Source organism: Vespa velutina, chromosome 1 (assembly GCF_912470025.1).
Source record: "Vespa velutina chromosome 1, iVesVel2.1, whole genome shotgun sequence".
In the NCBI taxonomy this organism is placed as follows: Eukaryota; Metazoa; Arthropoda; class Insecta; order Hymenoptera; family Vespidae; genus Vespa; species Vespa velutina.
This window is the reverse complement of record NC_062188.1, coordinates 16,573,896-16,591,264: the sequence shown is the minus strand read 5'-3', so window position 1 is coordinate 16,591,264 and position 17,369 is coordinate 16,573,896. Positions and strand designations below refer to the sequence as shown.

At 36.0% G+C, this 17,369-nt stretch overlaps 1 long non-coding RNA gene across 1 annotated transcript in view; it reads right to left on the bottom strand.

Annotated features, from left to right (window-relative positions):
• Positions 1-884: 884 nt before the first annotated feature.
• Positions 885-17,369, bottom strand: part of LOC124950122 — a 17,396-nt gene continuing 911 nt past the window's right edge. The window contains exons 2-3 of the long non-coding RNA XR_007101270.1: positions 1,293-1,412; positions 885-938 (exon numbers count right to left, since the gene is read on the bottom strand). This is a non-coding gene — a long non-coding RNA (uncharacterized LOC124950122). The remainder of the gene's footprint in view (positions 939-1,292; positions 1,413-17,369) is intronic.

Here is a 17,369-nt window from a genome sequence, read left to right as displayed (position 1 = left end):
GACGGTAGATCGGCGCGCTTTCAGAGACCGTATGAGTAAGAGAGAGAGAGAGAGAGAGAGAGAGAGAGACAGAGAGAGAGAGAGAGAGAGAGAGAGAGAAAGGGGGGGAGAAAGAGAAAGAGAAAGAGAGATAGGGGGAGGTGGTAGTCGGAGAGAGGGAGAAAGGTACGCGGCATGGGAAAAGGACGAGTGAGAGAGAGAGAGAGAGATAGTTGGAAAGACGGAGAGAGTGATCGGATGGAATCGTATTGGTAGCAAGTCTCCTCCCGGTGTGTCGGTGATAGTACAGAGGTTTCTCTAGTAGTGGTAATAGTATTAGTTGTGTAGTAGTAGTATAGCAGTAGGGTGTACCTTACTCCGGTGAGCGGAGGCCGCTGTCAGTTCTCCCGAGACCATAGGCTCGAGCCATCGCGAGATCTCCCTCTGCTGACGATATCACCTCTTCTTGGCGATCCGTAGCAAAGCGGCTCGTCAAGACACACCACTGTGTCTCGTCCTCGCTTCGTCTCCTCTGATTCCTCCTCCTTCACCTCCTCAATCCTCATCCTCATCCTCATCCTTATCCTTATCCTTCTCCTTCTCCTCTTCCTCCTCCTTCTCCTTTTCCTTTTCCTCCTCCATCTCCTCCTCCTCCTCCCTCGTCTTCCTTTTTCCCCATTCCTTCTTACACATCTTCCTTCTTTAAACGAAACACCCGCTCGTCATTCGAGTCGCGTGAGTGGGCGGTGTGCGGGGACAGTTAGTTCTTTTTTCCCTTTTTTTTTTTTGTTGTTGTTGTTTGTTTCTTTTTTTCCTTTTTTTTTTATTCTTCTTTCTCTCTCTCTCTCTCTCTTTCTCTGTCTCTCTCTTTCCTTCTCTTTTTCTTTTTCTTTTCTTTTTTTCTGTTTTCTTTCTTTTTTTTTTTTTTTTCATGAACCTTCGAACTTTCGCAGGAAGAACTTGAACACAGAAAAAATTATATATATGTATATATATATGCGTTACATGTATTTGTACATGTATTAATACATGCATACATATATACATACATATGTACATACATACATACGTACATATATATATATATATATATATATATATATATACATATCGTCGTCGTTCAAAGTGGAACTAGACTCGCGATAGTGACAGTGAGATCGCCGAAAATTATCAGTGAGGAAGTGTCAAGTGTTGAGAAAGTTGCTACTACTACTAACTGCTACTAGTACTACTACTACTACTACTACTACTATTACTACTATTATTATTATTATTATTATTGCTCCTATATTACTACCTACACATCTACCTACCTATCTACCTTACTTCGTTCTCTCCGCTCCTACCTGTCGGTCAAGGCTGAACCGTCTGAACCGGAGTCGTAATAAGGTAGGTCCATTTTTCATAGCTTCACTTTCTTGTACGTAAGTTATCTGTAAGGATACAATGTATTCATTACGTTTGGTCAAGGACAATGGCGCTTCTTATTTATGCATAGGTATCTACGGTTTACTGATTACTTATGATCGAACGAATACTTAATTGTATATCTACGATCGATACGAGGATTTCTTCGATCGATTGTGTAAATCGATCAATATCAATGATCAGTACGTGCCCGTTCACCTGTTCCTTTGCTACTGTATTTCTTTATTTAGACTGATTATTACAAACGCATTTATATATTAATATTATTATTATTATTATTATTATTTCATAATTAATAGTAAAAGAAGACTAACTAAGTAATTAGGGAGATTTGTTTGAAAATTTTTTTTTTTTATATACCTTTCGTTAAGCGACACATATATTATTTAACAAATCGTTCGTAATCATTCATTTATACGTATAATTAATTCGTATTATCGAAGGGATATGATTTAATTTTTCTTCATTTTCATCGACATTAGTTATTATATAATTTTATTCAACGTATTGAATTGATCAATAAATAATGTCGAAGTTTTTAATAAAATATATTATCATTGTTTATTTCGATACAAAATATAATACGGATGATGATTGGTAAATATGATGGTTAGTTAATTTAAAAAAAAAAAAAAAATATTACGATAGAGATCATAATTCGCGTTAAGTTTCTTGATGATGACGGAGCTGCGGTTGACATTAAAATTTTACTCTCTCTTTCTCTCAGCATGACGTCAACGTAAGAACGCGCGCCTACGTGTGAATGTGTGGGTGCGTTCAAGCCAACGAAGACCGACAATTTGTCAGTCTATTATTTATAGGATTAGAGACATTTAACTTGCGATTATGCGAATAAGACTCCGGCAAGCACAGGTGCAGCTTCGCTAATCCTTCTTCGTTTAGCACGCGATGCATCACTTTGTGGCAGGTCGTTTCGTGCTGCTACGTTCCAACCTCCATCATCCATTTTCTTATATTCTTATCTATTTTTCTAACTTAGTTATGCCTGTCGTATATTTTATTTTATAATTCTTTATCCTTTATTATATATTATTTTCTTTGTCATTCGTTATTATCATTTTTACGTGTACACGCTTATTTTATATTTTTGATATAAAATATATAAGAGAAACAATAAAAATTGTTTTTGCATTTTGAAAAACAAAATTTTTCTTTTTTTTAAATTTACAACATATTTCACATTATGATCGAAGAGAGATAGAGAGAGAGAGAGAGAGAGAGAAAGAGAGAGAGGGAGACATTATAGATATTTTAATGTTACTTCTTATAAAATTTTAATTCCAAATTTTACCGGTAAAAATTATTTCATCGTTGAAATTATAATGATGGAATAAAGTGTAATAATCGTTCGAGAAATATAATCTTTAACAATCACAATGTTTCGCGGAATTTTTAAAATTATAGTATTAGAAATAACGCATTCTCTTTATTACATTATGTTTACATACTTAGATATCCGCAAGAGACAGTGATGAAACGGACGGTAATTAACCGGGATAATGGATCGCTTCGCGCTTGTCATCTCGGTGAACTAGTGTCACGGTGAATACGATAATTGCGATATTACGTCTTACGTTTAAATAAATAGCCAAGTAATTTATTTCTCGTGTTGGTACGATGACGCTTTTATAGTAACTCGTCAGCTTTTGTAGAATTATAGAAAACGACTATAAACATAGATCATTGGAGTTGGTACGTTCGTTAATCCAACAAGAAACATTTATACCAAATAATGGAAATAATTGGATAAATAATTTGGAACAGTGTGTTGTCATGGAAAAATATTTTTTTATTTATTATTTTTTTTTTTTTTTTTTAATAAAAAACAAATAGCCAATGAGTTTGTGATCATTAGTAAATGTACGATCGAATTAATAATTTATTTATTGATTCATTATTTTTCAATTGACGATTTAAGAATGAAATCTTTTTTTTTTTTTTTCGAAATAATTTATATTCCTTCTCCTCCTTCCTCCACGTTAGATAAAGAAAATATCCGTAGATGTTTCGTGATCGTGTACGATTGGATTGTTCTCGATGGTCGGTGCACAAAGAAGACGACGAACGGGAATGACCTAGGAATCGAAGCATCGAAAAACTATTGCGTTGTGACACGTAGAGTGTTTAGTCGTTGAAACCAGCTTTACTGGTTTAACGTAGCAATGCCACGTTTAAGGGAAACTAGTTCGTCCGTTCTAATCGTATTTTCTAATCCTTCCGTATTCCATCGATAGACAATATATCTCTGCTTTAACGGCTTCTCTCGGATGGCGAAAAAAAAAAAAAGAAAAAAAGCAAAAAAAAAAAGAAAAAAAAGAAGAAAAAAAGAAGAAAGAAGAAAAAAAAAAGAAAAAGAAAACAAATAAATTTATTAAAATAATGAAAAATATTCGATCGATCGATCGATTAATTTTTAAATAGTTCATATAAAACTTTAGATCTATAAAATTAGTCATGAATATAAATGAGTCTGATTTAAAGGAATAAATCGATTTAAGAGAAAAAAAAAAAAAAAAAGAAAAAAAAAATTCCTCCTTTTAGAATGAGTATTCGTTCGATGAAATATTCCAAGAAGAACAAAGTTACTCTCGCTTTCGACAGAGAAACCGAGAGGAGCTTGGAACGATCGCGATAGCGTGCCTTCGTCCGCGAAAGACGAGGATGACAACGAAGAATCGCGAGGAGCTTTCTCGGTCGAGCGAGCAAACGTACCGACAAAGTTGCGCTACAGGGCTCGCCGTTGACCGTGGTCGTTACACAGCCGCTAATGCTTTAGTATTCTCGCAAAAAGCAATGACGCGTTCTAATTGCTCGACATTCTTGCTGCGAATGTTGTTCCCCACGAATGTTACGTCATTCTTATTCGTCATATTTCAAGTCAAGCATTAACGAAACTCTAACTACGTCTACGTTGGAAAGACAGAAAAATTTATTTACGTTCGATAGGATATAATTTAAAAAAAAAAAAAAAAAAATTTCATCAACGATAAATCCTTTTTCTTTTCCTTAATTAATTAAAGTAATAAAATAACGATGTAACTTCGATTGTCGTGTGAAATTATTAAATAATTTTGTATATTTTCGAACGTATTACTCGATTAGAAATATTCTCTATCTATTCTATTTCTTCGACGATTAAAGTAAATGAAAGGAGATGAGAAAAATATAGAGATAAGAAAAGGAAGAAAAAAAAAAAAAGAAAAGAAGAGAGGAAGAAAGAAAGGAAGAAAGGAAAAAAAGAAAAGAAACGAATGAAATTCTATCTTGACGTTTCATGATAAAGAATAAAATCTATAATACGTTTTGAGTATCAAAAGTTAACTAGATTCGTAGCGGGGGCGGTTTGGTGATTATCTGAGAAAGGAGAACTGGAATCCGATAAAGTTAATCTCCGATCTCGAAGACGGCTGTTTCGCCGACTGGCGTGAGCATCACGATCTGAAAATCCCGTCACATCGTCAAGTGGTTTCCAGGAAACATCGGATTCCTCTGGCTTAATGCGAACCTGTTCGCTCGAAACGGCCGTCCTACGCCGAACAATAGGTGTAGGCATAGGCGTGGGTGATGTGCGGAGGTATGTATATGTATGTATATATATATGTATATATATATATATATATACGAAGGAGATCTGGCCTTATACGATCCGGCAAAGAGATAAGGTTGGGATACATTTACGTATACAGGGTGAACCGTATAACTTATAGAAGTATCTTTGAAAAATTTTATTAAATTTCTATTTGAAAATAAAAGTGAGCAAAAGACAAAGAATATATAAATATATGATTATGCATATGCATGTATATTAAAATTGATTAATAAAAGGTCTATGTTTTTGAATTGCATGAAATATGAAAGAAAAATTTTTTTCTTATATTATATATCAAACGTTAAGAATATTGTATAAAACTTACTTTCAATGGATTATTTTTAAAAAGGTTCACCCTGTATAGAACGGTCACGTATATGTCGAACGAAGCCCGTCGAGGAAGGTCTTTTACCACGGGGAAAGAATATATATATATATGTACCAGAGAGATCGTTTCATATTTTACAATTCGCGTCCGAATCAATGCTGCCGTATATTCCATAGGACGGCGGTGTCGGCACGAGGCATGATATTTAATATTTCATGCGTCCGACCTGTCGCCCTTACCACAAACATAGTAGTATCTCTCGAATCTCTTGCGATTCGCGATGCACGTCGGTTAGTTTAAGCGTTAAATATCTAACAATTTTCAACGATCACCCCCGATCTCCCCGTTATATCGTACTCGAATAATCAGAAATTATATTTCATTTGTATTTTTAGAATATATTTTCTTCTTTTTTCTTCTTCCTCTTTTTCTTTTTCTTTTTTTTTTTTTTTTTTAATTTCACGATTCACTACGAAATCGATTTTTCTCATCGAAATTATAAACGTTATGTCATACATTTTTATGGGCGGGGAGGGAACGGGGGTAAAAAAGAAAAAACCAGAAAAAAAAGAATTATTAATTCGTTCCGTATATCTACATTAAAAAAAAAAAAAAAAAAAAAAAAAAAAGAAAAAAAAAAAAACACACACACAGAAAGCATGAATTTTTCAATAGTACGAATAAGTTAGTCATTCGATCCGACGAATTTCTCCCCTCAGATAAAATCGAATATTCGATCCACGAGGATGTTGAAGATCTTCCGTTGGGATAGACTCCTCAGCAACGTGCCGAGCGTGGAATTTAAACTCGTAATTTACCGTCGTGTTATCCTGATTTTACAACCTGACGGAAGGTACCACCTTGAAAAGGATGCTCTTGGAGCGGCTTTACGTAGGAAAACTGGGTGCCCGCGTACATGCATACATACATACATACATACATACATACATACATACATACATACATATACATAGATACATACATACATACATACTTGCTACGTTGGAGAACGAGGATACACGTAGTGGATTGGCACGAAAGAAGAGACGAAAGAGGGTAAGGATTAACAGGTTGCAGGCCGAGTTAGAGAGAGAAAGAGAGAGATAAAGAAAAAGAGAGAGTGAGATAGAGGGAGCGAGACACGTAATTACGTTCGTTACGTCGCGTTACGTACGTTTACTCTGCCGAGCTTGGGATACTTCGCTCGGGGAAGTCGTGCTGGATCGAGAAAGAGTAGGATGAGGAGGAGGAAAAAGACGAATGGGGGAAGAACGAAGAAGAAAAGCCGCCGTAGAAAATCTTTCGTGGACGAGAAGAAAAGAAGGAAGCAAAGAGAGAAAGAGATAGATAGATAGAGTGAGAGAGAGAGAGAGAGAGAAAGAGGGAGAAAAAAGATAGATAGAGAAAAAGAGAGAGAGAGAGAGAGAGAGAGAGAGAGAGAGAAAGAGAGTAACATGGCTAGCCGGTCTTTGCCGCGTTCTTCAGGAATTTTTACGACTACTTCCATTTTCTCCTTCTCCCTCTTCTCTCTGTCTCCGTCCTTCTCTTAGGTGCCTTGTAGCTTAGGAATAGGAGGTCGGAATAGAAGGGTTGGCCGCTTAGGGCGAACCTAAGCGATAACGTTTGTGCCAGGGAGAGCACCGGCCCACTTGTGCCTTTACTACTTTCACGTTTAAGCGGCTATTAGTGGTGATTCTCGCGACGGCAGACTCGCCTTCTCTTACATCCCTCCTATGATTCTTATTTTTTTTTTTCTTTCTTTCTTTCTTTCTTTTCCTTTCATTCCTTTTGCGCGCGTCTCTCTCTCTCTCTCTCTCTCTCTCTCTCTCTCTCTGTGTGCGCGCGCGCGTGCGTGTGTCTTTTTTTTTTGTTCATTTCTTTTTTATCTTTATCCTTTTTCTATTTCCTTTTCTTTTTCTTTTCCTTTTTTATTTATTTTCTTTTTTCTTTTTGTTTTATTTATTTCTTTTTTCTACGTTCCCTCTTATAAAAGACTTACCGCTCGAGTCTTTGTTCGCACGTCGATCCAGTGCAAATATGTGCCGCTTTTAATTTAACAGCCAACCACAAATTCTCCTCCTACCTATTAGTCTAATGATGTAGCCGAGTGTAGGACGAGCAAAGGGCCCGACCTAGACGACTCTTTGGCGAAAATACGAAATTTCATTCTTGCTTTCTCTCTCTCTCTCTCTCTCTCTCTCTCTCTCTTTTTCTATTCGTTTTTTGTTCTTCATTGCAGATAATTTCAATTTCTTGGTTATCGTTTAATATCAATCGTAATATTTTTCATATTTATAGTTTATTTATGAATAGAATATCAATGAAAATTATGTTAACGATAAGGATTAACGTATGATTGTTAATGAAAATTTTTATACGTTAAATATCCTTTAATTTATCTTAATTTAACGTGTCCCTTTTTATATCATGTTTACGCGTTACCAAAAACGTAACGTAGTCTTCTCTTACTCTTGTTCTTCTACAAGAGACAGGTTTCTTTTGTAATACGTTCGCGTGCCTTGGAACGGTGATTTAGAGAACGGGCACCATGAATCGTGAATTCGACTGTGTGTAAGGTAAAATGCCGCGGCGCAACGTGCCGAGGAACGTGGTTTATAAAATATGGGACACACGCGCGTCGCCGCGACAATGGCCAAATTTCGCATGCCACTCTCGGATGAGCAACGTTGATTCGTGTACGAGGCGTGGTCCCTTCTTTTTATTTTATCATTTCTTTTTTCCACGTTGTTGCTTTTTTTTCTTCTCTCTTTCTTTTTCTTTTTCTTTCCTTTTCGTTTTTTTATTATTTTTCTTTTTCTTTTTTTTTTTCTTTTTCTTTTTCATAGCAGAGGATCCTGAATTTTAAGAAACGCGTGCTGGGCTTAATATTGATAGAAAGGAAAAAATTTCTTGAGAAGTACGTGTCTTCCTTTTCGAAATATTCATGTGTATGCATGTACATATATATATATATATATATATGTACGTATGTATGTATAGATTATATCGTTATCACAGAGTTTCTCTGAACGTTGACGTTAATCGACATTAATTTAGTGGGAAGGGTTGACCCAGATGAATACCGGCACTTAGAAACAACCAATTACCAACAAGAACGCGTTTCCTTCGGTGGTAAGAAGTAGGTAAAAGAAGAAAACGTAAGATCCTTCTTATCATTAAAGGAACATTGCAGTTTTTGTCGATATCTTGATGTGTAGACGTCTACAATCTGAAGAAGTCAATTACAGGGGTTATGGATAACGCCGGAGAGTAAGAATATTTGCTTAGGAAATATTTTTATAGCATTCCTAATGTTTACATATGTATAATGTTCATAAATCTATGTATATATGTATATATGTATAAAAAAGAAACCTATTGTTGAATATTTTTATAGTCGTTGAATATATTTCTTAAAGAAAATGAACTCGATACGAAGTTTGTTATAAATGAATGAACGATGAAGAATATTAACGTGGTATTGGTAAAACGCGAGCGCCATCGCTAATTTGTGTGGTCGGTATCGTTTTTTCGGTGTGGGTGTAACCGCAACGAACACCGTGAACAGGCAATTCCAATGCTTCTCAGAAAGAGGAAGGTGGTCTCTTAAGAAAACGCGATACGTGACGCTCAACGCTCCATTTTTCTCGCCTCTCTTTTTCTCCTCTAATTGCATCGCCGATCGCCGCTCGCCGCTCCCAACAATGTTATATGCTGAATCAAAAAGCACGAATCATCCGCCGACTCGTCCTTCTGTCCTTCCTTTGGTCTCTCTTCCATTTTTGCTTCCGTAGAAAATTGAGAAACACGGTCGTCGAAGGATCTCTACTGCTTTTTATACCGCGTGCCAATGTTGCTACGAAAAATCTTCGACGTTCGCCAAATGCAGTTTCTGTTGCAATGTTGGGAACTTGGAAAAAGTAGATTATTGTATATAGAATGTATATACGTACACGCACAAGCATATATATATATATATACTTATAGATATATATGTATATTTAGATCTTTTTCGAACGGATTAATGTATCACAAATTTTTCGATTCGAATGAATATAATAATATTGTCAAGATAGACTATAATTCTTGAATTGTCGAGCTAGATAATTCGTGCGTTATTAACGGCTACTTATTTTTTGATAAAGTCGAACGAATGAGGAAAACGAGGATATCGGGAAGAATGTAATAACGATCGCTGTAGGATTTCTGTGCAGCGAAATCGATCCACCGACAAAAAAACATCATCTCTCTCTTTCTCTCTCGGTCCCTCTCTCTCGCTCTTTCGACTTTGCATCGCAGTTGGATTTTTTGCCAAAACCACTGCGTCGATATCGGTGGTGTAACTTTGTGGTCACGCTCGATTTCGTTGGGATCGATCGAAGTCTTTCTTTGTGTTGTCCGGTGATGCCCTCCTCGTCAGAAGAGAAGAGGATCCCTTTACCCCTTTTTCTCAGCCCTCTCCATTAGCTTTACCTCTAGCACCCCTCTATTCTCAGGGATACGAAGGATGCTACCACCGAGTAGCAGACCGATTCGCCGCAGGCTCATGATTTTGCATGCACCTTCGGATCGGCTAGCAATTATGTATCGTCGAGCCAATCGCCTTGCGGCAACCTAATTGGTTTTACGCGCGAGCGCCGGCAGCCTCTCTTTCTTCGCAATGATCGATCGAATCGCAACATTACTATGGGGACACGGAAGCGATCCTTGTTTATTTCGTTCCTCGTTTCTATTCGTATTCTCTATCTCTTTGTGTTTCGTAGATGTATGTGTGTGTGTGTGTATGCTCCTCTCTCTCTCTCTCTCTCTCTCTCTCTCTCTCTCTCTCTTTCATTTTTTTTTCTTTTCTTTCTTTCTTTTTACGATAAGATAAGCGATATGTTTTTTAATCATTTTTCTTTTCGAACAATAAGAACTTCAACGACGTGATTGTAATGGATACTCTTATAATTAGTGTGATAGGAGTGGTTTAATAAGTACTAATGAATATTTCTACGTATATATATATATATGTATGTATATTGTTAGCAGTTATGTTTGGTGTTGATTCAGTCACTAATAATCGTATATATGACATGTAACATGCTTTATACATTTACATTAGCATTCGATCGTCAACGATTATCATCGTTTGGCCATTGACTCTAGAAACTTATAAGACTTATGTCTAGTCCGAAATGTCAGGGCCGTTTGCCTGCAAAAAGGAAGATAGATACATAGATGAATAGAGAGAGAGAAAGAGAGAGTGAATGAAAAAGAAAAAGAGAGAGTGAAGGAAATCGATGTTATATATCTTATAACAATAAACATCAAGTACGTGTCTATGGTTGGATTAAGAAATAACTATCAACCAGTGGTTACGTCGTCCTGGCACGCACCAGACGTCATCGCTTTGCTTGTAACGTGCTACGAGGAAAGAAAATTGCCGGGGCTCCGAGATCGAAAAAGAAAAAGATAGAAGTGATCGAATTTGCGGCTTCTCGCGTGAGTGAAACGTTTCTCTTTCGTTTGTTTCCAACGAAAATAAGGTAATCGTTTGTGAATTCGTCACGCACACCTTTCACCGTCGATAGAATTCACGAAGTCTCTATTATTTTTCGATATCTTGTGGTGTCGGTATGTAAATAAGACGAGCCATTGATTTTTTTTCTTTTTTCCTTTTATTTTTTTTCTTTTTCTTTTTATTTATTTATTTATCGATGGTCAACTATTTTAACCCGAAATCGTGATTTAGAATTCAATTCATTTATATATATATATATATATATATATATATATATATATATATATATATATATATTGATTAGCGTTAACGATTAAAAGACAAAATATTTATATATGTTTTCTCTTATTTCAAAGATCAATTTGTTAATAATGAATTATCATCCGTCATTCGTGATAAGATTTTTGTGTTTTTTTTTTTTTTCTTTTTTTTTTCAAAATGTAAGAAAGAACGTGTGTAAGACGAAGAGAGGAAGAGTAAACAGAAAAAAAGAGTAAGAGTTTGAGAAGGATGTGAACGAGTTAACAAACTTTTTCTAACGTCTGACATACATACATACATACATACATACATACATACATGCATACATACAGACATGCAAATTTGTAGAAATTTGTTGCAATGATTGTCGCTTATTAAATTAAGAATGTGATTCGTGATGAGATATTTCGTAGATAGGAAGATAGAATGACAAATCAAAACTTTTGGATGGAAGAGTTAAATAGGAGAGAGTAAAATGGATGGGTAAAGATGCAGACAAGGGAGCTACTTTCTACGGGACATTTTCTTGGGATTCTTTCTTGCGTCTTACAAGACTAAGGCGGCGGTCATCTTCTTCTTGGTATATTCCCTTTTCATCCGGCGTTGCCGAGAAAGGGCCGACGACGTGTAAACGCGTTGTAAGAAGCTGCTAAGCCGCTTCGAGAGAGTCGGCCTTGCATCTCTCTCTCTCTCTCTCTCTCTCTCACTCTCTTTCTCTTTCTCTCTGTCTCTCTTACTCGAAGAAGAAGAAGAAGAAGATGAAGAAGAGGAAGAAGAAGAATAAGAAAAATAAGAAGAAGAGGAGGAAGAAGAAGAAGAAGAAGAAGAAGGTGTGTACAATCGATCGCTAGCTAGTAGAGAGGGAGAGAGAGAGAGAGAGAGAGAGAGAGAGAGAGAGAGAGAGAAAGGAAGAAGAGTAAGCGGCAAGGAGAAAAAAGGGGGTTGAGAGGAGAGGAAAGAAAGGCGTCGAAGCAGGGCAAAAAGTTGCTGCATACGCGAATGCCGACGATCGGTGTGGTCACGATTGCTTTGCGCTCCCCTTTTTCATCTACCCGTAACGAATTTACACCTCACTCTCACTATCATTCTCTCTCTTTCTATCTCTCTCTCTCTCTCTTTCCTTCTCTCTTTCTGTATATCTCTATCTTTTTCTGCATACTCTTCCTTGGTATTATCTAAGTAGTTAATAATTTCGACAAACGACATCGTTCATAGATCGTAAATATGTACTTAACTTTTACGTACGAGATTATTACGATTACAATCTAATCAAATCTTATCGATAAAATCGAATAACTTGAAATCATTATTTTCATGATTAAGATTCAATGTATTATAAAATTATTTTTAGTTTTATGTATATATATATATATATATGTATATATAGATAAGATCGTGCTTATGTATTTATAGTAAATATGTATTTTATATATTGCGATATAAAATTGTTATTAGGTGAGCAATTCAATAAAAATTATTAGCAATATTTCTGAGTATCGGCGAATGGATGTTAATCATAAGATGATCATGTCGTTTTGCTTCTTTCCTCACGATAATCACATTGCGACAAAGACAATTCTTCTTTTCTCTCTCCCTCTCTCTCTCTCTCTCTCTCTCTCTCTCTCTCTTTGTCTGTTTTAAAAAAAAAGAAAAAGAAAGTCTCTTTCTCTCGAATCGGCGTATGCGAAAAAATTGTACGAAAGAAACGCTAATGCCAGCGAGGCATCTCGGAGGATTCCAAGAGGAGTGTCTAGCGGACACACAGAGTAGTAAGCTTTACGAAACTGGTATATCATCACGACATTCTTTCCGCACCAACGATAAACGTAAATTTCTTCTACTTTTTTATGCTCAACGGACGTTTAAAATCCACTTTAGCTACCATCGCGTCTCTCCACAATGGGACCACCCGGCAACGTTTACCGTCCAGCGAGATAAAGAAGAACGCTCGTGACCTTAGAGTAAGATCGATATTAAAGCTCGACATTAAATTTCAAAGGAAGTACTTTATAGTATAGCTAGTCTCATTTTATCGTATGATTCTCGATGTCATTAGTAATTAGTACCTTTATTATTTTCTATTCGCATTTAATCGTATCGAAAGATCAATTTAGATCAAGGAGATCGATTAATTTCTTTTCTTCTTCTTCTTCTTCTTCTTCTTTGTTTTTTTTTTTGTTTCGTTTCTTTCCTTTTTTTTTTTTTTTTTTTTTTTTTTCTAATCCTCGTTACACATCACTACTTCGACATAGATATTTTTCAAATTTTCAATGAATTATATCAAAAGAGAATTTCAATCTACGTAACGTTTAATATTAGTATTATATACAGTATCGATTTGTGGGAATGGATTCGATAGACGGTAAATCAAGTTATATCTCTCACGAATTTTCCATCGATGATGAATCGACTTTGAATTACGAATCCCACGATATGGTGGTATTACTTTACGAGCGATCCCACTTAGAAATTGTAATCCGACGTATGAACGGCAGCCGTGCTTGTTCGAAAGACAGCATTCATCTCTAAGAGTCGATCGATCGGTTGGTCGGTCGGTCGGTCGGTCGGTCGGTCGGTTGGTCGATCGGTCGGTTGGTTGGTTGGTTGGTTGGTTGGTTGGTTGGTTGGTTGGTTGGTTGGTTGGTTGGTTGGTTATTGTGTTGGTCGGTCGGATGGTCGGTCGTACGGATCGATCGATAGATCGATCGATAGATCGATCGATGGAGGAAACGAGAAGGAGAAGCGTGCGAGAGTGCGCGAAAGTAAACGCCTTGTGTTTCTGCGTTTCCGGCGATGATTAACGAGCCGCATCGCCGCAGAGTATACGGCTTTTAATTTGTCTACGTCACTTTTTACAAACTCTTCGATATCTCATTTTTCAATTTGACTGACTTACGCTGATTGGCGTCGGAACCTTCCAATTATCGTCGTCCGCCAATGATGGCGCGCATGGTGAAAAGAGCCCTCGGAGCTACGCACAATCAGGCTATATTTTCCCAGAAGAGAAAGAGGGAGGATGAGTGGGAGGTGGAGAAAGAGGAAGAAACGTAGAGAGCTGTGAGCGAGGGGTAGGGGGAGGAGATAACGTGTTTTTAATGCATCGTAGTCGGCAATCTAGTCGTCACCAAAGTTCAAACAATTCTTTTTCCATTTGACAGTTAATCAGTACGACGTTCCAAGATATTATATTTATTTCAATAAATTTTATTAAAGCTAGGTACATTTAAATAATTATCTTTATACTCTTGGATTTTGTATTTTTCTATTTGTATGTGAATTGTATGCAATTACGTCATACGTGTGATTCACTTATTAAGTGAATTGAATCAGTACGATTCCAATGAACCTTTCTTCTCTCTCTCTCTCTCTCTCCCTATATATATCTATCTATCTATCTATCTATCTATCTATCTATCTCTCTCCTTTTCTCTTATCGATTTTTCGTTTCTTCTTATAGCTTTATTTTCCGATTATAATGCGCGTTTAATTATCCGCATCGTCTCTGGCTTAATGAAGGGTATCAATCTTCCTTGTACGGCATTCGTCTCAATTCCGCGTTCCCTCCGATCTCTCGGAGCGCTGTACTCGCTCTCCATTCATCTCACTCTCTCTCTCTCTCTCTCTCTCTCTCTCTCTCACTCTCCTTTTCCTTCTCTCTCTCTCTCTCTCTCTCTCTGTCTCTCTCTCTAACTCTATCTCTATCTCTTTCTTTCTATCTTTCTTTCTTTCCTTCTCTCTTTACAGTATCTCCGTCCCACGTAGAGAAGAGAGCGAGGCTTGCCTTGTGATTTCGATCGCTCCGTTCGGAGAAGTCATTCATAAGTGATCGCTCCTGTCGGAACTTCCTGCTTGTAAGCTCGCGTACGATCGATAAAAGCTATCTAACGAGGACTTCTTTAAAGACGTCTTTGCTTCTCCAAGCTTCAAGATAGTCTTTATGTTTTGTCGATTCGTTAGCTAAAATTTTATACGCATCTTTCTATATACACACACATACACACACACACATACACACACACATATACACATACACAGGCGCGCGCGCATATATATATATATATTTATTTATTATAGGCGTATATTATCTGTTAATTCATAGGAATATCATTGGTACATATATAGATATATTATATAGTAGTAATTTATAGGTATATTACATAAGTAAGCTTGAATCATTTTATTAAGTTATTTTCTTTTATAATATTAAATTATAAATATGCAAAGTGGAAATTTTATGTGTTTCAAAAAGTAAAGGATATAAAAATAAATTATTTGATATTTTATTATCGATAAAATATATTGATAAATTTATTGAGGTGTATTCGAGTAGGAAAAGGAATGAAAGAACGAGTAGGAAAAGAATGAAAATAAAATTAAAAAAAATAAAAAAAAATAAAAAAAAAAGAAAAAAAAAGAAAAAAGAAAAAAAAGAAGAAATGATAAGGACTTTTTACGAACAATTGTTCAAGAATCATATGTATAATTCTCATTTGGAATATTGAAACAGCTCGTAAATTGGTACTCGTATTTACAAGTATTTTAACAATCCGACGATAAGTCGGCTTTCTTACGGTAAGGCGGATTCCAGTTGGCGGGAGCGATTGGACGATCGAAGAAGCCCGAGGATCTCTCAATTACGTTTCTCAACGAGTGTGCGTGAGGGAGAGAGTGAGAGAGAGATAGTAAGAGGGAAAAAGAGAAAGATAAAGAAAAAGAGAATGAGAGAGAATGAAAGAGAGAGAGAGAGAGAGAGAGAGAGGGAGAGGGAGAGAGGGAGAAAGAGAAAGAGGAGAAAAGAGGCGCGCGAGACGAACGCGTGTCGGTATCTACCTGCAAAATCGAGCCGGTTAACCTTCGACGGCGCGTTTTCGCAAGTGGTAGATGCGCGTGGGTCTCTCGCGCTCTTCGTGTCGCTATTGCGGATATGTACGATCAAGGGAAAAAGAGAAAAATAAAGAAAGAGAGAGAGAAAGAGAAAGAGAGAGAGAGAGAGAGAGAGAGAGAGAGAAAGAGACAAGTTTTATTGTACCTACAAAAGTTTAAGGGCAAATAATTTAAGCGTAGAAAAAAGAAAATAATAAAAAAAGAAAGGAAAAGAAAAGAAAAAAGAGAAAAAAAAAAAAAGGATAAACGACAAAACGTATAATTTCATATTTTCAAAGGAGACTTAAAAATATTTACGATAAATAGAATTCAATGAGAATGAATGTTCGTGTATACGTATAACGTAATAAATATCTAATAAGTATATCGATTGTAATAAATATTAAATAAAAATATTAATTGTAATAAATGATAAAACGAAGAAAATTAATAGAATATTTTCAATTATTTATTTTGTTCATTTATATCTATCTATCTATTTATCTATATATCTATTAGGCGGAACGGAAAGTAATGTCGCTTTCTTAAATTAAATTCAAACGAATAAATTTGTTAACACGTTTTTATTTTTAATCACAATCAAATATCGACATGCGTAGAAACGACATTACTCTCCGATTCCCATAATATTTTATTTTAATTTTTTTCCTTCGAAAAAATCGTGTGAGAGGACGTTCGATATCTTGCATTTAAGTTACTTAAAAGAGAGACCGACGAAAGTGTCCAACTACGACAACGATCTTTCCTCGATCTTTTTTCTCGTAGTAACGCATTTACGTTATTCCATGTCCGGCTACGTTCTATACTGCAATTTTATTCCATAACGATGTCCTTGCACACCTTCCCACATGGAGAAGATGTTTTATAATGGCGCGTAGCTCGGCCGTTACGCTTTCCCCTACGTCGTCGTACGTTGGTTCGTTCTCGTCTTCCAACGTCTCTCATCCTTTTTCATGGACCGAAGAATCCTCTCTTCTCATGAGAATCACCATCGACGAGTAACCGAGAACTTTCCGACGTTATTACTCGTTCTATCTCTTTTTCTTTCTTTCTTTCTTTCTTTCTTTCTTTTTCTTCCTGTTTTTTCTTCTTCTTCTTTTTTTTTTTTTTTTTTTTTTTTTTCTTACAACACTTGGATCTGCGACTTTCAAACGAGTATACGCGTTAAGATATCAGGAGATTGCCAATAAAACGTTACAGATCCTTATTGTTAGAGATCGTATCGATGATTCGATTTATACATAGACATTACGTAGTTTATGTAGTCTATATATACTTTATTATAAAAGAAAAGAAAATAAAAATTATCGACACGTAATTCTTCTATATACATACATAAATATATTTATTTATAGAAATTATTTATTTACATAGAT